General features: G+C 42.0%; 1 protein-coding gene across 3 annotated transcripts in view; it reads left to right on the forward strand.

Moving 5' to 3' along the window:
• The first annotated feature begins 17786 nt into the window (after positions 1–17786).
• Positions 17787–26247, forward strand: part of aass (aminoadipate-semialdehyde synthase) — a 90428-nt gene continuing 81967 nt past the window's right edge. The window contains exons 1-2 of one of the 3 annotated variants that reach the window (XM_059977942.1): positions 17787–18261; positions 18575–18781. The gene's annotated coding sequence lies outside the window, so the exon portion shown is untranslated. Of the gene's footprint in view, positions 18262–18374; positions 18540–18574; positions 18782–26247 lie in introns of those variants that run through there. The other 2 variants (XM_059977940.1, XM_059977943.1) reach the window with 2 other exon arrangements.

The following is a 26247-nucleotide window of genomic DNA, read 5'->3' on the forward strand; positions in this document are numbered from 1 at the left end:
ACATATTTTAAAGATATTTGGGATTTCTAATCAGAAAATTAAATGAAACTTTACAACTGGATTACATTTAAAGATTTATTCATTTGGCTTTCATTGTTGTTAATTATAGAATTTTGGATAATTATCTTACACATTGCCTCATCAGCTGTTTGGTCCTTGCTTTCTTTGTTTCCCTTCCCTCAGACCCTTTGGCTTCCAGCTTTCCCTCACTCCTTAATAATTCCCTCCAGCAAGGTTTTGGTCACTTCCAATAGCTTCACATCAGTATTATTTTCAATAACTTTCCTCTGAAGTACAATTACAATTTGTTGCAAGATTGTCTTTCAAATGACTCCTGTTTCAAATGCTGTTCCACAGCAAGGTTTTGCTTTGTGTATTTACTGGATTATGATCACTTAATAACCATAAGCATCTGTCAGAGATTGATCCTCATCCTTTGCTCTTTAGGCTGGTCACAAATACAAATCCTAAAGGACAATTTTTTCCGCCCTGCTTTTGTCACGCTGTACTCCAACCCTCTGGATAATTCACTTTGAAATTGGCTGCCAATCTTATATTTGCTAACAGAATTCTGAATTATCACAATAATTAAACATCAGTGCATTTTCACAGTACTATACTAAACAGTACCTTTTAAATAATTGCAGTGTACAACTTCTCGTTAAAGATAGCCTGGGAAGGAACTAAGCGCAACAACGAATAAATGGGCAGTAAAACGTAATACCAAAGGTAATGAAGAAAACACCCACTGAGTGACATAATAATCCTGAATTTTGAAACAAAATACCTTTTTGAGAAAATTTGTTTTATTATTTTAAGGATCAGGAATCTGTTCTTCACTTGTACTTTCATGTTAACCAAGGAGCTGGAGATAAGGTTGCTTTTGCTCTTAAAAAAATACTTGTCTAATGTCAAATCATATGAAAGGGATACGAAAACAAATAAGCAAAAGTTTATATTTGTCCTCTCTCAGTCACTGGTTTCTCTGAGATGTGTTCCATTCTCCAGTAAAAGTAATCCTAGCTTCAGTGTAACTATCCTTGAATTTACTCCTAGCAGCCTGCCCATGGAAGCCTAGAAACCACAATCTAGATAAATTCACAAATCTAGATTTTGACTGATTAAAAATTTGCAGGGATAGCTGAAGCAAATTTGGAAATATGCAGATGGAGTTAACCTCTTACAGTAATCTAAAACATTCACTTCTCCTCTCTCTTTGGATGTTCCCTTAAGACCTGAGCATCTTATGTTTTATTTTAGATTTTTAACATTTTCAGTTACTTGTTTTTCTACTTGATCTGTTTACTCCAGTGCTGATCAAATCTTTTAAAACCAAAGTGTTTTATATCTCAGTTACCATCAATTGCTGCATTAGGAAATGCTTCATGAGTAAGAAATAGTGTCACAGGTGACAAGCAAGGGTCTCCAGAGGCTTTTTGAGCAATTATTTAATTTCAGTTTTAAGTTTTAGTTTTAAGTTCACTGTTTACTAGGGTGTCTTCCTTCTGGAGTCATTCCTCCATAGCTTAGGTTAGCATATTGGTCATTGAATGATAATCACCTATTTTGGGAGCTTGAATCTTGAACAACAGAACTCCTCACTATATAATTGTTTGGCTATTCTGACGGTTTGACATTTAGTCTCATTTACCGTGCTCCCTTTAAACCAAGGGTTCCCAACTGTGGGCCGCAGACCCCTTGCTTGATCATATTGGTCCATGGCATAAAAAAAGGTGGGAACCATTGCTTTAAACTCACTAGGATCTCATATCCCACATTGCTTCTCTACTTATTAGGGCTCTCCACCCAATGCAGCTTTTAATCCAAGGACGCCCAACCATTTTTTATGCCATGGACCCCTACCATTAGCCGAGGTGTCTGTGGAGCCCAGGTTGAGAACCCCTGTTTTAAACCTATGGGACATCCCTGTTTCTAATCATCTCTTTAAACTTGCCAGGATACTGATTCCCATGATCCTTTTAAACTCAATTGCTTCACTGGGAAAATTATCATACCTTCTGTGTATCATCGAAATTGTGCATTGAAGCTTTGTTGGGATATTGATAAATAATATTCAATAGTCCAGAAAATCAGATCATCCAACTCCATTAAAGTCTTGAGGGGGCTGGAGTTTTACTGTAGAAAATGATTTTATCATATTTGCATGAAACAGAGGTGCACTGCGAATTCTACCCCACAGCGACTATTAAAAGCTTGGCAAATAAATGTAAACAAATATCCAATCAGATCAATTGTTTATAGTAAACAATTTCTGGGTGTTTCATGTTTCACAGTCTCACATAGCAACTGTCCAAATCCATTATGCCTCGTCAAGTAACATCAAAGATTAAATCATTCAACCAAGTTTGTAACAGATCAAAATATTTTGAGCTTTACCATTGTCTGGTTCCATGACGACCATTTCATAATCCTTTACTGTCTTAATCAATCAAGTGTTATTGTTAAGCAAATCCCCAAAAGAATAGCATTAATAATAAAGTAACAGATTGCAATATTTTCCATAAAACAGAGATCTGTAGAAATATTATTTGAAGCTTCATTTGCTTAAGCATTAAAAAGGTGGATAACAACATGTAATTTATTTTTGCCAGCTGAGAGGACAATAAGAAATTTCCCAAGAATGAAAGTGACTAGCTGGAAATTAAAGTGAAAACTTGCTTGTGAAATGTCAGTGCACAGTTTGCAGTGCTTCAGAAAAAGAAATCATCACACGGCTGAGATATCATTTAATAAGTCAAATTATGATTTGTTAATTTACCATAAGTCAGAAAGGAAGGTATTCAGCCCATTGGGTTGAATACTATCCACAGACCGGATGACACACCCGTGGCTGTCGCAGGAAGTCAAAGCCAACATAAAAGCAAAAGAGACGGTATATAATAGAGCAAAAATTAGTGGAAAATTAGAGGATTGAGAATTTTTTAAAAACTGTCAGAAGGCAACTAAAAAATAACAGAAGGAACAAAAGATGAAATATGAAGGTAAGCTAGCCAATATTAGTAAAAATAATATCAAAAGTTTCTTTCAGATATATAAAGAGTAAAAGCGAGAAAAGAGTAGATATTGGAGAGATAGTAACAGGGGACAAGAAAGTGGCAGACAAACTAAATAAGTATTTTGCATCAGTCTTCACTCAGGAAAACACTAGCTGGAAATTTGAGAGTGCCAAGAGGGCAGAAGTGAGTGCAGTTGTTATTACTAGAGATGCGGTGCTTGGTAAACTGTAAGGTCTAAAGATAGTTACCCGGACCTGTTGGACTATACCTCAGGGTTCTAAAAAAGGTAGCTGAAGAGATGGTGAAGATATTAGTAATGGTCTTTTAAGAATCAATAGATTCTGGCGTGGTTCTGGAGAACTGGAAAATTGCAAATGTCACTCCACTCTGCAAGAAGGGAGGGAGGCAGAATAAAGGAAATTAGAGACCAGTTAGCCTGACCTCAGTAGTTGAGAAGATGTTGGGATCGATTGTTAAGGATGTGGTTGGAGGCACATGGTAAAATAGGCCAAGGTCAGCATGGTTTCCTTAAGGAAAAATGTTGCCTCACCAATCTGTTGGAATTTGTTAAAGAAATAACAAGCAGGATAGATAAAGGAGAATTGGTGGATCTTGTGTACTTGGATTTTCAGAAAATTTTTGTCAAGCTGCTGCACACAAGGCTGCTTAATAAGATAAGAGCCCAGGGTATTGCTATAATGGTTACAGCATTGGCTGACTGGAAGGAGGCAAAGAGTGGGAATAAAGTTTCTCTTTTCAGATTGGCTGCCAGTGACTAGTTGTGATTGACAGGGGTCTGCTTCTTTTTACTTTGTATGTCAATGATTTGGATGATGGCTTTGCAAATGATGTAAAGGTAGGTGGAGGGGCAGTGTAGTATTGAGGAATCAGAAGGCTGCGGATGGATGTAGACAGATTAGGAGAATGGGCAAAGAGGCGACAGATGAAACACATTGTGGGGAAGTGTATGGTCATGCACTTTGGTAGAACAAATGAAATCATAAGCTATTTTCTAAACAAAAATAAAATTCAAAAATCCAGGGTGCAAAGGGACTTGGGAGCCCTCATACATGATTCCCCATAGGTTAATTTGCAGGCTGGATTGGTGGTAAGGAAGACGAATGCAACATTAGCATTCATTTCAAATGGAGTAGAATATAGAAGCAAGGATGTAATGCTGAGACTGTATAAGTCACTGGAGGTACCTCACTTGGAGGATTATGAGCAGTTTTAGATCCCTCATTTAAGAATGGATGTGCTGACATTAGAGGGGGTTTAGAGGAAGTTCATGAGAATGATTCCGGGAATGAAAGGGTTGTCATATAAGCATCTATTGAAAGGTCTAGCCCTGTAATCAATGGAAGTTAGAAGAATGGGGGGGGGGGGGGTGGAAATCTCTTTGAAACCTATCGAATGTTGAAAGACCTAGATAGAATGGATGTGAATAGGATGTTTCCTCTGGTGGGGCAATCTAGGACCAGAGGAACCTCCTCAAAACAGTGGGATGTCCTTTTAGAACACAGTTAAGGAGGTATTTAAACTCTTCTCCGGCTTCCGGCCGGTACAGATACCAATTATAACCGCCATTTATACCCCCGTACCACTGGACTAGACTTGCCCAGGCATCATCCCTGAAGAAGGTGGCAAAGTTTGTCGTCGAAATGTCGGTTATAATCAATACCTGTAACTGGCTGGAAGTCCAGGAAGAGTTTATTCGTCATATAAGTCGGGAAAGCTCTAGATCCTTTTTCAAGGAAGAATTTCTTTAACCAGAGGGTGGTGAATCTGTGGAATTTATTGCCACAGGCAGCTGTGGAAGCAAGGTCACCAGGTGCATATAAGGCAGAGGTTGATAGATTTTTGATAAGTCAGGGCCTGATTGGTTACGGAGAGAAGGCAGGGGAATAGGGTTAAGGAGGAAATATCTCAATCATGATGAAATAGTGGAGCAGACTTGTTGGGCTGAGTAGCATAATTCTGCTCGATGTCTCACGGTCTTATGGATCTATGTCAGTGTTCAAAGCGAACTACTTAGCTATGTCTCTGCTCTTTTCCTGTTGACCTGGAAATGTATCTTTTCTGCACAGTGATCCAGTTCAGTAGATTTTTCCTTTGAGTTTGTGTCCAATTGTCTTTTGAAGTTACCGCAGTATCTGTTTTAGCCTTGCTGTCTGTGATGCAAGAGAAGTCATTGAGCTAAATACATGTCCTCACTTCCCTTCCTTGACATTCTTCCATGTGACTGCAATGCACTAGGGCTAATTTCTACTGAACAAGCAAAGGAAATTTCGACAACTTCAGATACTATCTGTAAAATGTATACTTTGGAGACTCATTAAGAGGCTGGTGGGGTAATTGCTTTTCCCATTCCATATCAGTTTACATCAGACATTGGTTAGGAAAACACATTCATTTCAAATTCTTAATCATTTATCAGTTTTAATATTTTTGGATGTCACAGTGCCAGATGCATTTTGAAGATATTTAAATACTTGATAACTTAAAGCTCCATCTGCAGCTTTACCTCTTGTCTGGGTTGTGTCTTCGACTACATTACCTGAGAACTTCTTACATTTGAACTCTCACTGCCTGATTCCAGGTTGCAGATCAGCCGTCTGCATCTGATCCTGGTACGCAGGACATGGGATAGTGCACCTAGTCAGGGACTAGGATTGTAGAAAACACATAATGGAAAAGGTTGTCATTTGGCCCTTTGTATCTGTACTGTTTGGGGTAAAAAAAAATCCAACCCAATTTCTCCTTCCAGTAATAAGTCCGGGTGGTTAGACTTCTTTAAGTTCTGAGCACAGTAAAAAATATGTGATGATGGCTTCTCCCAATATCACTCATCCAGACGGTGTATTTCATATTGCTACCACAATCTGGCTGAAAAAAATATTACTTTTTCTCAACACTCTGCCACTTACTTTCAGTCAATTTGCCCTGGTTTTTGACTCGTGAGGGGAACTGGATCTTTCCCATTTATCTACATTCCTATCTGCTTTCTGAGGAACAATATGCCCAGTATTTTCTGGCTATTAACTAGGTTAGTTTGTTTGTTTGACTTCCTGGTGTCACACTTCGTATTTGAATTTAAAAAGTATCTGTTCCTCTGCATTCTGAAACCTAAGCATGTCACTGAGGGTAATATTCTTAGGGGAGTTGTAAACGTAGGAACGCCAACTTTCCAACAAGTTGTTAAACAAAGCACGTGTTGCTATATGTCTGTTTAACAGTCACCAACGTTGTTGCAGTGAATCAAAAACCTCATGACCAGAGCAGAACACATGCAATCTTCGCCTGTTGAGATTTTCCCGATTGCAGACCCGTCGTTTCAGGTAGATCACAATATGACAACTCTGTGGCTCAGCTAGTAGAGCTGCTGCTTCACATCTCCAATGTCCCTAGTTCAATCCCACCTCCAAAAGAGCCTGCATGCAGTTGGCACATTCTCTGTGGCAAAATGGGCTTCCTCCTGCATCCCAAAATATGTGGATCGGTGTGTTAACTGGCCAATAAAAATTGTGTAAGTGAGTGATAGAATATGGCAGAGTTGATGGAAATAAATGGAGAAAACTGGGTTGGGATAGGATTAGTGTAAAGATGGGTGGGCTGAAAGACTTGCTTCTGCACCACATCTCTCTATTACTCTGCACCTCAGCTTCCTCGGCTTTTCACAGTGACGGTAGCTGAGGCTTCCCTTGACTGGTGGAGAGATGGGTCCTAGCAGTAGGAGCTTTCCTCTATAGATGACATACTGTCCCCGCTGCAGCAAGAATGACATAGCCGCCTACCCTTTTGCCGACTGTGGATTTGCTAAGAAGCTGTGGGGATGGATGTATGGGTTTGTGGCTTTGTTCATCCCCAGCAGCTACATAACAGAGCTGTGAGCTACTTCCGAGGACATGCACTGAGACAGACATGAGGTGCTGCCGGACGTTCTTCAGTTTAGTGAAAGACACCCTCTGGTCTGCTTGAAACTTACTGGTCTGTAAGGGAATGTGACGGACTGGCACAGAAGAAGCTTCAGGAGTATGTACTAAGCGATGTCTTGAAGTCTTGTGCAGCCAGTGCTAGGGCTCAGTGGGACAGGACCACAGCACAGGCGGCTTGTGGTATTGGAAATGGAGGGGCAGATTTGGGTGTGGAAGCCTCCTGACAATGAAAGGGTTATCATGCCACAGGTCCACCTGAGGGGGCAATGGTGCAATATTTGCTCACGTTTTTCTTTAAAGTACTCTCCTGAGCGCATTGACCATGAATCCAAAAATGTTGTACTGTTTCTTCCTTTTGTACATTTTAACTTTTCAAAATTTAAAAATAGACAGTATCTGAACTGATGATTATGAATGCTGTCATCTTCACCTGCTAGCTGATCATCAGTTCGAGCCTCTAAAAATGGGTACTGGAAAGATGAAAGTCACAACAGAACATTAATAGCAGGCACCATGCATGAATGGTAGACTCTTGTCTTGTAAACGAGAGAATGTGATGAGGAAGGAAAAACAGGAGTTGAGAATCAAGGATAAATACCCTTATATTATCTTCAACCCCTGGCTCTAGTCCCCGTGCTCTCCTCTCCTATAAATGGTTTAGCCTGTGGGCACACTGATGGGTACGGATAAGGCTGTTATGGCTACAGAGAAAGTGTTACTGAATGTTACGAAGTCAATCGACTTGGAAGCAGGCCTTTTTGCCCACTGAGTCTAAGCTGACCGTTATTTTGTTTCTACTTTTCAACCATTCAAGGACATCTTCAACCTCTCACTGCTATGGGCAGAAGTTCCCACATGCTTCAAAAAGGCAACAATTATATCAGCGCTTAAGAATGATGTGGGCTGACCTAATGACTATCGCCCGGTAGCACTCACATTGACAGTGATGAAATGCTTTGAGAGGTTGGCCATGACTAGACTGAACTGCCTCAACAAGGAACTGGACCCATTGCAATTTGCCTGTCAATGGCAGACACAAGCTCAATGACTCTCCACATGGCTTTAGGCCACCTGGGCAACACAAACACCTATGTCAGGATATTGTTCATTGACAATAGCTCAACATTTAATACCATCATTCCCACAATCCTGATTGAGAAATTGCAGAACCTGGGCCTCTTTATCTCCCTCTGCAACTGGACCCTCAGCTTCCTAAACAGAAGACCACAATCTGGTGCGGATTGGTGATAACATATCCTCCTCGCAAACGATCAACACTGGCGCACCTCAAGGGTGTGTGCTTAGCCCACTGCCCTACTCTCTATATACACATGACTATGTGGCTAGGCATAGCTCAAATACCATTTATAAATTTTCTGATGATACAACCATTGTTCGGAGAATCTCAGGTTGTGACAGGAGGGCGTACTTGAGTGAGATATTGGAATGGTGCCGCAGCAACAACCTGGCACTCAATGTCAGTAAGATGAGAGAGTTAATTGTGGACTTCGGGAAGGGTAAGTCAAAGGAACACATACCAGTCCTCATAGAGGGATCAGAAGTGGAGAGAGTGAGCAGCTTCAAGTTCCTGGGTGTCAAGATCTCTGAGGATCTAACCTGGTCCCAACATATCGATGTAGTTATAAAGAAGGCAAGACAGCGGCTATACTTTATTAGGCATTGGAAGATATTTGTCATGTCAACAAATACTCTCAAAAACTTCTATAGTTGTACCGTGGAGAGCTTTGTGACAGGCTGCATCACTGTCAGGTACGGAGGGGCCATTGCACAGTACCGAAAGAAGCTGGAGAAGGTTGTAAATCTAGTCAACTCCATCTTCAGTACTAGCCTACAAAGTACTCAGGACATCTTTAGGGAGTGGTGTTTCAGAAAGGCAGTGTCCATTATTAAAGACCTCCAACACCCTTTTTCTCATGGTTACCATCAGGTAGGAGGTACAGAAGCTTGAAGGCACACACTCAGTGATTCAGGAAGAGCTTCTTCCCCTCTGCCATCCCATTCCTAAATGGACATTGAATCTTTGGACACTACCTCTGTTTTTAAAAAAATATACAGTATTTCTGTTTTTGTACTTAAAAAAAAATCTATTCAATGTATGTAATTGGTTTTGTTGCCACAAGCAGCTGTGGAGGCCAAGACAATGGTGTATTTAAGGCAGAGATAGATAGGTTCTTGATTAGCAAGGGCATCAAAGGGGGGTGGGGATGATTGGAGGAATTGGATCAGCCTATGATTGAATGGCGGAGCAGATTCAATGGGTCAAATGGCCTACTTCTCCTCCTATATCTTATGGTCCTATGGTCTTATTTACTTATTTATTTATAATTATTATTTTTTCTCTCTGCTAGATTATGTGTTGCATTGAACTGCTGCTGCTAAATTAACACATTTCACGTCACAGGCCGGTGATAATACACCTGATTCTTTGAATGATTCCTAGCTCTCTGAGGAGAAAAATATCCTCCCGCTCTTCAAAAAGGGTGTCAAGTGTCTGATGTCTATCGCGGACACCACGTCAATGACACTCCTTTCTCATAAACTACTTAAACTCTGGGCAGAGTGGTGAATGCAAACAGTGGCTGTGTGCCACTATCCCGTGGAAGTGAGTGTAGTTATTGAAAGTGGCTGGAAACCCCAAGCTCTGAAATGACCTTCAGCAATTTTTGCAGGTAGGGGCCATTTTGTTTTTAGGAGGAATAAGCAAGACTAGAGCTCAGTAGGACCCACTACCACAACTAGTAAGCCCCTGCGACTGCATTCTAATAAACAAAGCACTCCATTGCTGTTGGGTGAACAACACAGCTTCTCATGAAGCCTGCACATGACTTGCCCTTGCTCATTGCTATCTGATTGTACACTAATCCAGCAGTTAAACTGAGAAACCTATTCCTAATTATACTACCTTTTTAATGGGGGGGGGGGGGTAAATAGCCTTGGTTCTAGTTCAAACAAAGTCATGCTGCCAACAGCTTTTCTTGGAAATTGCCACCCACTAACAAACTCAAATCAAAGTCACAGAAAATTTATTATCGAAGTACATTTACATCCTCACATACTACCTTGAGTTTCATTTTCTTGCAGGCATTTACAGGAAGATAAATAAATACAATTAATAAAAAATTATGCATAAGCAATGTCTGACAAACAGCGAATAGTCAAAAGAAGACAATTGTACAAATGAAAAGGTAAATAAACAAGACTGGTAACATGAGTCCTTGAAAGTGAGTCTATTTTAATACTGAGCAATTTTAAATCCATCAATCTTGTAAAAAGTAGGAAGTTAAAATATGCATTGACCATATGTCATGTGGTGTTGGGTAAAGATGAGGTTGTTGGTGACCGGATCCTAAAAATATGATTGCTAACAGACGGTATTTATCATTTTATAAGGTTATTCCCTTCTACCTTGTTCTGCCCCTCCCACCCCCACTACAGGAAGGTAGGGACAATTTGTGTCCTCACCCTGAACTTTGTGCCTCAATTCTTTGCAAGCTCTCTATTCCATTAATTATCCAGCACAGTGCTGGGAACTCCATGGATGAAGGACAAAAGTGACTTATACCACCAGGTGGCAGTGTTTCTATAACCTCAAAAAGCTGTCTGAAACTCTTTTTTTTAGGAATGGAAGTCTCAATCACAAGGTTTTAGTGGACACTCGCGCACACACGCAGTCCTCCAAACCTAGGACCAGCCATCTTTCGGCCTCCAGCTGACTCATCAACTAGTTTTGCTGTTGTTTTGTTGTTTGATGTGTTTTATGTTGTTCTGCTGAGCATTGTGGGCGTGGTATGTTGGGGCTCGAGTATGTGGTGACACTTGTGGGCTGTCGGTTGCTAACACAATGGACACATTTCACTGCATACTTCAGTGTGCATGTGATAAATAAACCTGAATCTAAATTGGATCGAGTCCCTCCATCTGGACTGAAAGGTGCTGAGGGGAGGTGGGGCAAGATCTAACAGGTGATAATAGATCCCAGTGGAGGGAGATGATAGGCATGTGGGTTAAAGGGAGAATGCAAATAATGTTAGAAGCTGGCAGGTGCTGGGGAAGTGACAAAGGGTTGAAGATGTTGAAATCAGACAGGAGAGAAGATGGAATCTGGTCATCCCGAAGTGGCCTCTTCCAGATGGATGAGATGACACACAAAGCATCACCGAGTAACGTTGTGCTCTGTTTGCTACCATCTGGATCTCTCAGTTGCTGGCCATTTTAACCCTCCTCCCCATTCCCACGCTGTCCTTGGCTGCCTCTATGACAAGGATGTGGCTAAATGTAAATATGAGGAACAACACCTCATATTCCATCTGGGTAGTCTACGAACCAACAGCTTGAATGTTGAATTCTTCAACTTCCAATAAACTGCTTCCCCTCTGATTCTGATCCACCCAGTTTCTCCTACACTTGCCCCAGACCCTGATTCATTCCCATTACCCCCACTTGTTCTCCTCACCCACTATTCCCATCTGCCCTCCCTATCTCAATTCCTCGATTCCTTGTTCTACCTTACTGTCCTATCAGATTCCATAACCTTCAGCCCTATGTCACTTCTACCTTCTCATCTGTATCTACTGTGGAGAAGGACATTGAAGCTGTTCAGTTCGGGGGAGGGAACATCTCAAAATTAAAAGGAAGTGGTTTTGGAGCCTTGAACCACAAAAATGGTTATATTCTAGGAGCCTGATCTTGATGTTATGGGAAACTAGGGAGGATCCTGATAGGGCCCTGGCCGTGAGTTTTGTATCTTCATTAGTCAAAGGTGAGGTACCAAAGGGTAACTTATGTTGTCCATATATTTAAGAAAGGCAGCAGGGAAAATCCAGGGAACTGCAGCTGTAGGAAACTCATTGGAAGGGATTCTGAGAAAGAGGATTTTTAAAGGCAAAGAGTAATTAGGGATAGTCAGCATGATACTCAAAGAGACCAAGAGGAATGCCAAGAGAAGGATGGAAAGTGTTGTCAAGTTTTCACATGGTTGGCTGTCCAGAAGGTTAGAAGGCATGACGTGCTAGCCATTTGGATAAAAAACTGTCCTAGCAGTCGAAGGCAGCTGGTGGCAGTGGAGGATTATTTTACAGATTGGAGGCCCCTGTACTACAGGGATCAGTGCAGGATCCTATGTTGTTTCCATGTACTTTAATGATTGGTGTAAGAATGTAGGTGGTATAGTGGGCACTGAAGAATGTTATCTAAGATGACACCAGAATTTTCGGCAACTGGGAATGGCAGATGGAATTTAAGAGTGAAGTGATGCATTTAAGTTAAACTATGTAAAGACATACACAATTCCTGATAAACTTTTCGGGAGTGTTGTTAAACAGAGATACCTATGGACACAGTACATAGTTCCCTGAAAATGCAACACAGGTAAATAGTAGCATTATTAGCTGAGGCACAGGAATTGGGATATATGTTACATCTGAACAGATATTGATGAGACTTCAAGTATTCTGATTGCTAGACTACAGAAAAGATAGGATTAGGCTAGAGAGAATGCGGAAAAGATTCATAAGGAAGTTGCATGGAGTGGAGGGCTTTAAGAGGAGATTGGATCATCTGGAGCAAGGGAGGTTGAGAGGTGACATTGGAGAGGTATATAAAATTGTGAGAGGCAAAGATAGCTTGACATATGGTAGAAGCATCTAAAACTAGAGGGCATAAATTTAAGGAAAGGGGATCTGAGGAGGAAGTTTTTCCATACCCAGTAGTTAGTATCTGGAATAAGCTACCAGAGGAAATGGAGGAGGCAGGAAAAAATAATATTTAAAGAACATCTTGATGGGTATTTGATGGGTCATGGAGGGGTATGGAATTAATGCAGGCAATTGATATTAGTTTAAATAGGCTTGATGGTCAGCATAGACACAGTGGGCTGAAGGGTCTATTTCTGTGCTGTACAGCTCTTTCAAGTTATTTGCATACCACACTCTCTCCTTATGCTAAGTAGGTGGAAAAGCATCTATGAAGATGACATACAAATGGCAACAAATTTGTTTTTCTTTTATATAAAGTAATTGAGACACAGAACATTATAACACAGAAGAAAGCCTTTTGGCCCACCTAGCCTCTGCCAAGTCATTAATCTGCCTAGTCCAATCAACTTGCACCTGGACCGTAGCCCTCCACACTCCTCCAATCCAGGTACCTATCCAAATTTCTCTTAAATGTTGAAATTAAGCCCATATCCTCCACTTACCCTGACAGCTCATTCCGCACTCTGACCACCTTCTGAATGAAGTTTCCCTTCTTGTTCCCCTTAAAACTTCATCTTTCACAACCTTAACACATGGCCTCTAGATCTAGACTCACCCAACCTCAGTGGAAAATGCCTGCTTGCATTTAGCCCTCACGATTTTCTTCTTATGTGTTCTCTTGTATTGATTATACAGTACTCAAGCACCTCCTTTGTTTCTGTCTACCTATACTTGCTGTGCACCTCCTTTTTCTTAATATGGGCCTCAATATCTCTCAAAAACTAGGAATGTACAAACTCTGTACTCTCAAAATTTCACTTTTCAAGTTGTCCCACCTACCAAGTAAACCCTTGCCAGAAAACAGCCTCTCCCAATCCACACTTATCAAATCCTTTCTGATACCATCAATCGGCCTTTCACCAATTTAAAATCTCAACCCAAGGATCAGACATATCCTTTAATTACCTTGGAACTAATGGCATTATGATCACTGGATGCAAAGTGTTCCCCTACACAGATTTTTGACACCTGCCCTGTCTCATTCACTAATAGGAGATTTAGTATCACACTCTTTCTAATTGGGGCTTAAATGTACTGATTAAGGAAACTTTCCTGAACACATTTGACAAACTCTTTCCCATTCAGCCCTTTTAAAGTACAGGAGTCCCAGTCAATATTTGCTAAGTTAAAATCACCTCTTATCCCAACCTTTTCTTTCTTGCAACAGTCTGGAAACTATACAAGTTTGCTCCTCTATATCTCACAGTCTGTTGAGTAGTCTATAATATAATCCCATTAATGAGGTCATACTCTTCTTATTCCTCATTTCTACCTATAAAGCCTCACTAGCTGAGCTTTCCAGCTTGTCCTGGCTGAGCACGGCAATGCAATTTTCTCTGACTAGTAATACCACACCTCCCATTTAAATCCTCCCAGTCCAACACTTCTAAAACAACAGAACCCCAGAACATTGAGCTACCAGTCCTGCCCCTCCTGCAACCAAGTTTCACTGATGGCTACAATGTCATAATTTCACTTGCTGATTCATGCCCTAAGCTTATCCGCCTTTCCGACAATACTCCTTGTATTTAAATACACAGATCATTAGTTGCAACATGCACAACCTTTTGATTCCTGACCTTGTATGTGGGCTTAACAACATCTTTTTCCACAAGCACTCCACTATCAGTCCTGGAATTCTGGTCCCCATTCCGCTGCAACTCTAGTTTAAGCTCTTTGTGCAGCACTAGCAAACTTTCCTGCTATGATGTTAGTCCCTCTTCAGTTTAGGTGCAAACTGTCCCTTCTGTACAAGTCCCACCTTCCTTGAATGTTTTTTTTAAATATATCGTGGATAATACTGTGGGCTTGATCTAATTCAGCAGAAGAATGTAGGGGTGAAACAGTACAGTGCAGCCTTTCAGATAAAGCTACAGCTATGGTACAAACAATGTTTCCAGGAAAATTTGGCACACATATTTGCTTTGAGATTACTATGTGCCTTTAGTAGCATTCAATAGGCAAGGTCTTCTTGGAATAATAACTGTGTTACAAACACATGTTGTCATTAATGTATAATCAGGTCTGCATTTTGAAGGGTGTGGATAAAGGAAGTGAGAAGAATTTCAAAACTCTGGTACTTGCTGATTGATTTACACTGACATTTGCTTCACACAAACACCTGCTGATCTCCAGATCTTGTTGTTTTCACACATTAATTGTCACAGAGATATAACTGGCAGTTAACAGAATAAATACCTTCTTAATACTCCTCTTAAACCAGCCCTGCAAGCCTTCATTTCCATTTTTATAATAATGTATTTGTCAACTATTATATTAAGTATATCCTGCAGAATTAACCTCAGTGGTTGCTGCCAAGAACTTCTCAGACACTAAATGTTGATGCATAACTCTTTTGGTAATCAGGCTACATCAATAAAACTTATGCTAGATTAGCAAAATCTTGCAGATGATGGAAATCTGAAATAAAAACAGAAAATGCTGGAAATACTCTGAACATCACTGGACAAATTTCTTCATTTACCCACGGCTCCCTCGTTCACTCTTCCATCTCCTCTATTATCATCCCTCTTCTCACAGTTGAAATATTAACTCTGTTTCTCTTTACATAGATGCTGCCTGACTTGAACATTTCCAGTGCCTCCTGTTTTTACTGCGGTTTTCCAATGTCTGCAGTTTTTAAAATACTGTTTGAGACTAATACAGTCTATCTTGCTTTCATTTTAAGGTTAAAGTTGGTATGGCATTAAGAATGACAGTTTGTACCTGCAATTCTCTATCTTTCCCTCTGAGCCATCCACCCGATACTCATAGAGCCTCTAAATGGTAGCTTGGAAGTTTAGGGCTATTTCTACAGCTTTAACTGCACAACCATGGCTTTTTATCCAATGGCTCACTATGACATTGCTCTAGGAGCATTTCTATGAAGGTGCGACATCTCCACTGGAAACAATCCATACGAGGACAACATGGTAGTGTAACGCTTCACAGTGGCAGCAACCTGGGTTCAATTCCCACCGCAACACATACAATGTATTAGAGGAACTCAGCATCAATGAAAAAGAGCAGACAGTCAACGTTTTGGGATGAGACCCTTCATCCGGACTGGAAATGAAGGGGAAACATCAGAATAAGAAGATGAGACAAGGGGACGGAGAAATACAAGGTGGTAGTTGAAATTGGGAGGGGGAGGGGTGAAATAAAGAGCTGGGAAGTTGATTGATGAAAGAGTTCAAGGCCTGGAGAAGGGGAAATCTGACAGGAGAGGATAGAAGACCATGGAAAAAAGGGAAGGGGTGGAACACCAGAGGGAGGCGATGGGCAGGTAACAAGTTAAGGTGAGAGAGGGAAACAGGAATGGGGAATGGTGAAGGAGAGGAAGTTTGAGAAATCAGTGTTCGTGCCATCAGGTGGGAGGCTACCCAGATGGAATATAAAGTGTTGCTCCTCCAACCGGAGTGTGGCCTCATTGTGAAAGTAGAGAAGGCGCATGGACTGACATGTCAGAATGGGAATGGGAAGTAGAATTGAAATAGGTGGCCACCAGGAGATCTGGCTTATGTGGCAGATTCCCACTGCTGTTTGTGAGCAGTTTGTACATTCAATCCATGACCATGTAAGTTTCCTCCCACATTCCAAAGACGTACAGGTTGGTAGTTATTGGGCCGGATGGACCTGTTAGCATGCTGTATCTGTATCCTTAAATTAAATTTAAAACTCACTATCCACATCATCAATTGTAATGTATCTGGCAGTGACCCAAGACTGTGCGAGGCTCTGCCTCTGCAGTCAGCAGCAGGGAAGCCCCTTTGAATTGATCTCCCTCCTTGAGTACCGTCACGGTTGTGACATCTCTTGCAGCTGATTGGAGTGGAGATTCTGTCTGTACATGATGTCTTCAGCTTTCCAGTTGAGGAGGCTGAGTTGGACATTTGCTCATGGAATGAAGTGAAGGCGTTGCATCAATGACCAAGTTGAGATGCTGTTCATAACATTGCCATCAGAGAGTGGCCAGTGCCTTTCTGATCTCAATACACTCAGCATTGTAGGGCAGCTTCTTCCCCTCCACCATCAGATTTCTGAATGATCCATTAACCTATGGACACTACCTCGATATTCCTCTTTTGCAGTTTTTGTAACTTATAGTAATCTTTGGGGGGGGGGACAGGGTAGAGCTATATCTCTACCAAAGAAGGTGTAACGCTCCCTGTTTTTCTGCTAACCTGTAGGTCTCCCTTGGGCAATGTGTAGGATTTCCACGGTCGACCCCCCCCCCCACCCCCACCCAATCAGGGCCATGTGAAGCCACGGAAACAGTTTGTGCACATCACAAATCCTGGTTATGCGACCACAGACACTTGGAAGACAATCTCTGAAGAGTATTGATAATGGCTGGGGTCACCCATCTTGTAGAGGCATTGCCCAGAAGAAGGCAATGGCAAACCACTTATGCAGAAAAAATTGCCAAGAGCAATCATGGTCAAGACCACGATCACCCAGGTCATATGACATGGCACACAATGATTACAATGAAACTAAAGTTTATGCCTTGCACTGTGCTGCTAATACAAACAACAAAACACAGGGCTTATTATGTCAGTGATAATAAACTTGATTCTGATCTCTTCTCCCTTCTGGTATCTCAGGCTGGTTTGGCTGGAAACAGCATTGACTGCATTAATTAATCCCTAACTAAAACACAAAAGATTCTATAGGTGCTAGAAATCCGTAGCAACACAAAATGCCAGGGGAACTCAACAGGTCAGGCAGCATCTATGGAGAGGAATAGAAGTCCAACATTTTGGGCTGAGACTTGAGTTGCTGAAGAATTTGTACACGTTCAGTCTTGGGAAGGTAATTGGACTTCCTACATTCCCCATGATTTTTGGGGAGCTGCTGGCGAATTCTGTCTGTTCAGTATCTTTGGACCATTTACTTTTCTCCCGTCGGGTTACTTCCAGTCCAAAAACGTCTTTGTGTTAGCCAATTACGGGGTACTTCTCACTCCAGTTCAGTTGTCTGAACCCGAGTGGTGGGGCTGGAATTTCTACCATCTAGGTCAAAGATAACAGATTCCAGGAGAATCTGTACCGACTCAAGAGGGTGAAAGCAATACAGAGCACTGATCGAACAAATTGGAGAGGGATTTACAGCCTGTGCAAAACATAAACACCGGCACAGACTCTGCAACCAACGGACTGTCTTTCCGCCGTGTTTTCGAGTGCACATGCCAGACATCTGGATTTATAAAATTTAAACCGGCGGAAAACAGACTGTAGTTCAGTTTATGGCGAGCGGTTTCGAGCTTCCTCGACACAATTAAAGTAGCAATGGGAAAAGCTAATGTGGACATACAAATACTCTGTTTTGCAATTGGCCGTGGACGATCCCGGCTCCTGGGACTGAGCACGGCTCTGTGAGCCGGTGCTGCCGCTGAGGAGGCAGTGCTTGCTCTGACGCGCAATTGGGTATGGTAGCGGTGTCAGTTTCACAGGACCCGATAATAGCCCCGAACTCGCAACCCCTTGCTTGGCCGACGCCGCGGTTTCTCCTGCAGATCTGCTCAGCGGCGAGGTGAGTGTGCGCCATGGGCGCTTCCAGCGTTACCAAGTTCATGCCCTCTCCTTGTTCTGCTTCCATGTGACGCACTTCTGCAGAAGCCTGCGGGTCTACCCGCTTCGCTAGTAGTAGCCGGGCCCGATTCATCTGAAATCTCAACTCCGTCCGGGATGGTAGAGAAATGGATGGGAAGTGGCGATGGCGCTGATCGCCTCGTCAGATAACTTTAAAGCTGCACTTAGCGTCAGAGCTACTATATTTGGAATTTATACAACTAGTAACCGCGGGAATCGGTGAATGAACATTTTTTTCTGTATATCTTTTTCAGTCACGTCGGGAAAAGCGATACCTTTCATCTCTGCACGTGTAGGATGTCCTCTATGCGTTTACAACCTGATAGGCGAATATAGGGACGTGAGAAGTTTTCACTATTTGAAGTATGACATGAGACGTTTCATAGAAAATATGAAAGGAACTGTCCTAAAGGAATTCCAGCGGTGGAACTAACCCTTCGGCCGCGATGTCTGTACTGAAAGTAATGCCAAATTAAATTTAAGTCTCTTCTGCCTCCACGTGCTCCACATTTCCTGTAGTCACAATCCGTAAATGCTTGCTTTTAATTCCCGTCTGGTTATTTCCCCCGATTTCCTTCTTTGGTGATCCCGTTTCAACTTTGATAATGTTCCCGTGAACCTTCTTTTTTGTGTAAGAGCAGAATTTTAGTACCTTCATCAACACACACAAAATGCTGGAGGAACTCGATGGTCAGACAACATCTGACTCTTCGTTTACCTTGGATGGTGTGTGTGTCCACATTTCCAGCGTCTGTAGCCTCACTTGTGTCTCCGAAATTTACGATCTATTGCTCTTTTCTCGTCGCCACGATATTTCAATGTTGAGGTGAGCTACATGGACAGAGAATGCCAGTTCGAAATGCTGCTTTGCCCAATGTGCATCCTTTAGTAAATGAGGTGCCGTTTTGGTCCTGCCGTTTCAGTCGAAATTGAGATGCATCCATCCAATATCCCAAGTTGAGGTAATAGTTATGTGCACAACTATGGTGAGGTACAGATACAATGAAAAACTGACAGTGGCATCACGGATTTTCAGATAACACAACAGGTTACTCAAAAATGAGACAAGACGTTGAAAACAAAACTGCAAGACAAGACTAAGTAGTGCAAAGCAAAACCAAGACAAGTCCATGGTAGGGCAAGGGGTGGTACATAATGTATCATTGCTGAGGTAGGACTGGGGTCCTGCTGCTGGTCTGTTCAAGAGCCTAATTGCTGTAGGAAAGCAGTTGTGCATGCACCTGGTGATGTTAAATTTATGGTTTCTGTACTTACTGACCCGCAGTAACAGCGAGAAGAATGCATTACCTGGAAGTCATTAGATGCCCTCACCATCTGGGACATGCTGTCATTGTGTTACTGCCATCAGGGAAGAGGCACAGGAGCCTAAGGACCCACGTGCTATGATTTAGTGTCTTACCCTCTAATTTCTGATTCCCATCAGATTTTTGAATGGCCATGAATATTGCCTCATTGATTGATTTTCATTCTATTCATTTATTTTTGTAACTTATTTGTCTTGTACTGCTGCCACAAAACAATTTTCACAGAATTTATCAGTGCCAATGAATGTGATTCTTTTGGGGGTCCTTGATAGTAGATGCCCTCTTATTGAGATGGTGCCGCCTGTAGAAAATAAAACAGGTCAGGCCCTTTGGCCCAAAATGTTGTGCTGACCTTTTAGCATACTCCAAGATCAATCTAATCCATTCTTCCCACATTGAGTCTGTTTTTCTGTCAGTAGTGAGGAAGCTGTGTCCACAACTCTCTGTAGTATCTTGCATTCTCATGTGTTAGAATTGCAGTAGAAGGCCAAGGTGTAATCAGTCAGGATACTACCAAAAGTGCATCTGTAGAACTTCATTAGAGTATTTGGAGAGATGTCAAACTTCCTTATGCTTTTAAGAAAGTGAGCTGTTGGAATACTTTCTTCGTGATTGAATCTAGTGCTGGGCCCAAGAGAGGTCATCTGAGATGTTAATGCCCAGAGAACCTGAGCCTGCTAACTCACTCCATCACTGACACCCCTAATGAGAACTGGCGTGAGATCTCCTGGCTTTTCAGTCTTGGTGAATGAACAAGAGATACTGAGACAACGTGGCCCGATCTTCATATCTCTTGGACACCATTGCCCCTCTCCTTAGTGAGGACAGGCTTACACTGAACTTTACTGGCCTGAAAACATCCACTCCATGCATGCTGTCAGTCCACCTGCCAGCATTTTCAATGGGACCTTTCATGTTGGTGAGACAGATGCCTTATCTGCTTAATGCATGAGTCTTATTGCAATCTGAAAATTGGCTTCTATGTTATGAGTAAACCTTAAACAAGTATACTGTATCAACAGGTGGAATGTGTGCAGGCAAGTTAGATTGAGGAGTATCATTCATGTCAATAGAGTTCTGTTACAATGACAGTAGTAAATTTGATTTAGGTAAAGCCTTTTGGCAGTACACTGTGCTGTAGGCATATATTTTGCCTAAAATTAAAGTGGTGCACCGTATCTCTGTAGAAAAATATTTTACAGCACAGCTGCCTAGGCGGCTGAACGGTGACATAACAGTTAGCGCAACACTTAACAGTGCCAGTGATTAGCGATTGGGTTCTATCCCTGCTGCTGTCTGCATTAGTTTGTACATACTCCCTGTGACCGTCTGGGATTCCTCTGGGTGAGCTCGTTTTCTGCCACATTCCAAAGGGTAGGACAGTTGTCCGCCTGCTATATTGGTGCTAGAGGTATGGGGACGCTTGTGGGCTGCCCCCAGCACATCCTCAGACCGTGTTGGTCGTTGATGCGAAAACAATGCATTTAACTGTACATTTTGATGTTTCAATATGACAAAGCTAATCTTAATCATAAAGATCTTAGAAATTACTACGGGCAGACACAATAAAAGAAAAAGACAGATTTAGGCCAACCTTGGTTTAAGAGCGCCCAACCTACGGACACTCTTACAAATGCACGGGCTCTTACAGTATTCTTAAATTCAAAACTTGTGTGTACTTACAGTACATTTGTTCCTACTATCTACAGGAGCTAGTTTCCGCTCTGTACTTTTAGTAATTGTTTTTCTTATCAGTCTGTGCTAATTTGAAGTCTTTCGTTGTAATACGTTGGTGTTGTAGTTACCATAGTGAGTGATTTGTGTGTATTTTCTGACTTGTGGATAAAATCAATTTATGTTTGTCTATAAAAATGGACCCTGCTTGTTATCTGGGGCGGCATGTTGACAAGTAAGGGAGAAGCATATGTTTTTCTGAATTATCTCTAAGCTATTTAAGTGTTTCGTCTTTTAACTGTGTAGCTGACAAATTGTGCACAGCAAGATCTAATAAGATGCACTGAAATGGATAATGGAATAATTTTGTGTTAGTGGTATTGTCTGAAAGAAAAACCAGTGAAGATCTGTTATGAGATCTTGTATTTCCCCCGTGAGTGAAAATGGTGCCTAAGGTTGCTGTTTGATACAAAGGCTGGAGCTCTGACTGTGCAATGTTTCATCAATGCTGCTCTTGAAAAACGTTGTTAAAAGTGAGAAATTTCTAACGCAGTAAGGACATTAACTGGGGTTGACGCTCTCACAACTGTCACTTTTGAGCTGCCAAATCAAATACAGCAGATATAAAAATAAAAAAACCCACTAAAATACTCAGCAGTCAAGAAGGCAAGACAGTGGCTATATTTCATTAGGAGTTTGAGGAGATTTAGTTTGTCAACTAAAACACTCAAACTTCTACAGATGTACTGTGGAGAGATTCTGACAGGCTGTATCACTGTCTGGTATGGGGGGAGGCAATGCACTGGATTGAAAGAAGCTGCAGAAAGTTGTAAAATTAGTCAGCTCTCTCTTGGCTACTCATTGTATCCAATGAGTAGATTGAAGCTATCATTGTATCCAAGATAGCTTCAAGGAGCAGTGCCTCAGAAATCACCCAGGACATGCCGTCTTTACATTGCTGCCATCAGGAAGGAGGTACAAAAACCTGAAGGCACACGCTCAGCAATTCAGGAACAGCATCTTCCCCTCTGCCATCCAATTTCTGAATGAGCATTGAACCCATGAATACCACCTCACTTCTATTATTTCTGATTTTGCACCATTTTTAATTGAACTATTTAATATACGGTAATTGATTTACCCATTTACCCATTTACTATCATGTATTGCATTGTATAGCTGCCTGTAAGTTAACACATTTCATGACATACACAGGTAATATTAAACCCGATTCTTGAGTCAGGCAGTGCAAGTGGAGAGATTGAGGGAGAGTTGCAGTTTGAGGTTGATAATCATTCATCAGAACTGGAAAAAGTTAGAAGTCATGTTTTAAGTTGCAAATAAAATGGGCGAGGTTGAGAAAACAGATATTATTTGTTTTACGCCTTAGACTTATCACCTATATTCTCTTTGCTTTCTCCACACGGTGTTGATGAGAGGGTAGTGAAGGTTTGTTAACTGCAGATGATGTGCCTACAGCAAGAGTAAATAGAAGGAGTTGAATGGAAGCATCAATAAGAGTTTGGGGGTGGTGGTGGAGAAAGGGAGATGAAGAACTGGAACTCTGATTTTCAAAGTGGAGAAGCATTACATTGCAGTTGCTTAGTACCTGAAAATACTAGAATTTTTCCAGAAAGAGGGGCCAACATCTTACCGACTGTAAAGGGTTAATGTTGGAAGTGATAAAATTGTTTGGTAAGTCCTGATGGCTGTAATGTTCCTAGTTGGACGATTAGATTCTGTACCTTGAAATTGGATTGTCTGTCATTGGAATAAACCAGGAACAGAGAGGTTAGAGCGGGATTGGGATGCGGATGTGGAGGCAACTCAATGCTCACAGTCACCCTGGTATATAAAGAATGGAGGAACTCAGCAGACCAGACAACATCTATGGAAAAGAGTACAGTTGACGTTTCGGGCCGAGACCCTTCATCAGGATGGGTCATGAGTCCAGCATTTTGAATGTGTGTTGCTTGGATTTCCAGCATCTATACATTTTCTCTTGTTTGTGATGTTTTTCAAAATGATCACTCACTCTGAGTTGCTTTCTCTAACATTAGAAGAGAGTGCACCACATGAAGAAGACCCTAGTCAGGGCCAACCCACGCAAAGCTGTGGGGCCCAATAATATACCAGGTCAATTTCCGACAGACCGGAGCCCAGCTGATTGATATGTTCAACATCTCTCTGTTTTCAAGGCGGCAACCATTAGTCCAGTGCCAAAGGAGGTGATGGTAACCTGCTTAAATGACTGTCGTCCAGTGGCATTAACATCAACCATTATGAAATGCTTTGAGTGGTTGGTCATGGAGTGCATTAAAGCCTTACTGCTGGTGACATCAGACCCTTTCCAGTTCACTTATCACTCAAACGAATCTACTCGTGATGTCATATCCTCTGCCCTCCACTCTGTTCTGCCCCACTTGGAGAAAGGGTTCTCATATGACAGGCTGCTGTTTATTGGTTTCAGTTTGGCATTTAACGTCATCATAGTCCAGAAACTGGTGGGGAAACTATCCTCGCTGGGTCCCTTTGTAACTAGATCCTGGATTTCTTAACAGAAATGCCACAATCAGTCCGTGTAGGCAGAAATGTCTCTAGTCCCATTGTGCTGAGCACTGGCGCTCCCTAAGGTTGTGTGCGTAGCCCGCTGCTGTTCACACTGCTGACACGTGACTGTTGCAGGATTCAGCTCAAACTCTTATCATCCAGTTTGCAGATGACATGACAGTAGTTCGACTTATCAACAACGATAATAAGTCAGACTACAGAGAGGAAGTGAAGCGATTGGTGGACAGGTGTGAGAACAACAATCTAAGTCTGAGTGTGGAGAAGACCAAGGAAATGTTGTGGACGGTAGGAACGTGCAGATGAACCACCCCCCTCTGAGCATACGTGGCTCCTCTGTAGGGACAGTTAAATGCACCGAGTTCCTGGGAGTTCACATCATGGATGACCTTACCTGGTCCCTCAATTTCACTTCCCTAAATAAGAAAGTACAGTAGTGCCTCCACTTCCTGAGCAGGTTGAGGGAAGCAAGGCTCTATCCCTGCCCCACCCCACCCCACCACCATCTTATCTGAATTTAACAGGAGCTCCATTGAGAACATCCTGACAAGTTGCATCTCCATCTGGTATGGGAGCAGCTGAGCATCAGACCTTAAGTTCCAACAAAGAACTGTGATGATGGCCAAGAGATTCAAAGGGGTCTCCCTACCATCCAATGGGGACATTTATCAGGGGTGCCGTGTATGCAGGGCCCTTAGTATTATTGGGGTCCCACCCATTTATACAGCATCCTCTTTGGCTTTCTACCAATAGGCAGGAGACTCCGAAGCATAAAGACAAAGGATGGTCAGGATAGGAAACAGCTTCTTCCATTAGGTTTCTGAACTCCTTGCTGCATTGCATTCCATGTCGCTAGATAATTTGTTTTGTACCCTGCAAGATTTAAATTATATACTTTGCTTATTTTTGCATATTGATTTGTAGACTTAATTCTTGCTTTCCTAAATTTTTGTGTGTTTTGTGTGCCATGTGTCACTTCGGGCAGATGGGGCTCATCAGCTGTGGTTGGCAGCTCATCTAGGAGAAGGAAAACTGATCTCAAACCTTCGTTGCCTTGTGGCTATACCCAATCATGAGGAAAGCTTTGGGAGTAAACTCCAAGGGAAAAATCTAGAGCTGGAGTCGCGAAGGCAGTTCTACATTGAGTTCAATGTTGACTGGCAATTCCTGCGATGCTTCTGGTATCAAACTGTATCAGTCTGTGCTGTTTCTTTGCGTTCATCAGACGTGTGGTAAGGGGGAGCCTGCTACATGGGTAACAGCTTGCCCTCCATGTTGCCCAGGCTTGTGTGGCTTGACAGCTAGGATGCAATATCCATGACCAGCTCTGACAGCGGCCTCATCCGGGGAAACATTGCCTCATTTGACAGGACACTTGTATACGGTTAAGTGACAATAAATTTGACTTGGCTTGACTTGAATACAGCCCTCTAGGAGAGATAAAAGTGAATTGCTGCTTCACCTGGAGGGAATGTTTCCTTCACGAGATGTTGGGGAGAGGGGCAGTGGAGGGGAGAGAACAGTGTTCAAAGGGAGGTGATAAAGCACTCTACAGTATGCTTGCATGGAAGCTGTTGAGATGGTGAGTGTGTCTGAGTGGATTTGGAGTGGGAATAGATGCTGGAAGTCCGAAATGGAGATGGAAGTTGCTGGGGAAAACCCAAAGGATGTCAGTTAATTGTATTAAGAGAGATAGAGCATTGATGTTACCCATCATTGGTTCACAGTTCTGATGGAGTGTGGGAAATATGATTGCCAATTTGTGCACAGCAAACGATCCTATAAAGAATTTGAAACAAAGAAGGATCCTGGAAGAACTTAGCTGGTTAAGCAACATCTGTGAATCCTGGAACACAGAACAATACAGGGAAAGCCCCTTTGGCCCATAGTGTTGTGCCAAGCTTATTGAAAAGAGCAACCAGTTAGCACTTCCAATGGAAGGTCTTGCATCAGATCTCAACGGAATTTGCTTCCTTCTAAGTAGTTGTGAGGTAAAAGGCATTGAATCTTTCACCGATAACAAAAGCAGGTAATGTTAATTGTTCTGTGTATTGCAGGAGCATCAGTGAGGAGAGGGACTGCGTCAGGATCATTTGTAAGAACTGGAAAAGTGAGAATGCAAATATGCTGAGCAGAGAGAGGAGATAGGGAGAGTGGGGAATGTATGTGGAAAAAAAAAGCCATAGCACAATGCTGGTTGAAGAATATACATCTCCTAGGTCTTTTGGAAAAATAATCCAGTAGTTTTTAAAATAAATTTTGATATTTTTATTAAAAATTGTCTAAAAATCATAGAGGTGGTATATGATTGAAATTCTGCCAATTGGTACCTAAAATTGGTGACTTATCTACATAGAAAC

This window comes from Hypanus sabinus, chromosome 8 (genome assembly GCF_030144855.1).
Source record: "Hypanus sabinus isolate sHypSab1 chromosome 8, sHypSab1.hap1, whole genome shotgun sequence".
Taxonomy (NCBI): Eukaryota; Metazoa; Chordata; class Chondrichthyes; order Myliobatiformes; family Dasyatidae; genus Hypanus; species Hypanus sabinus.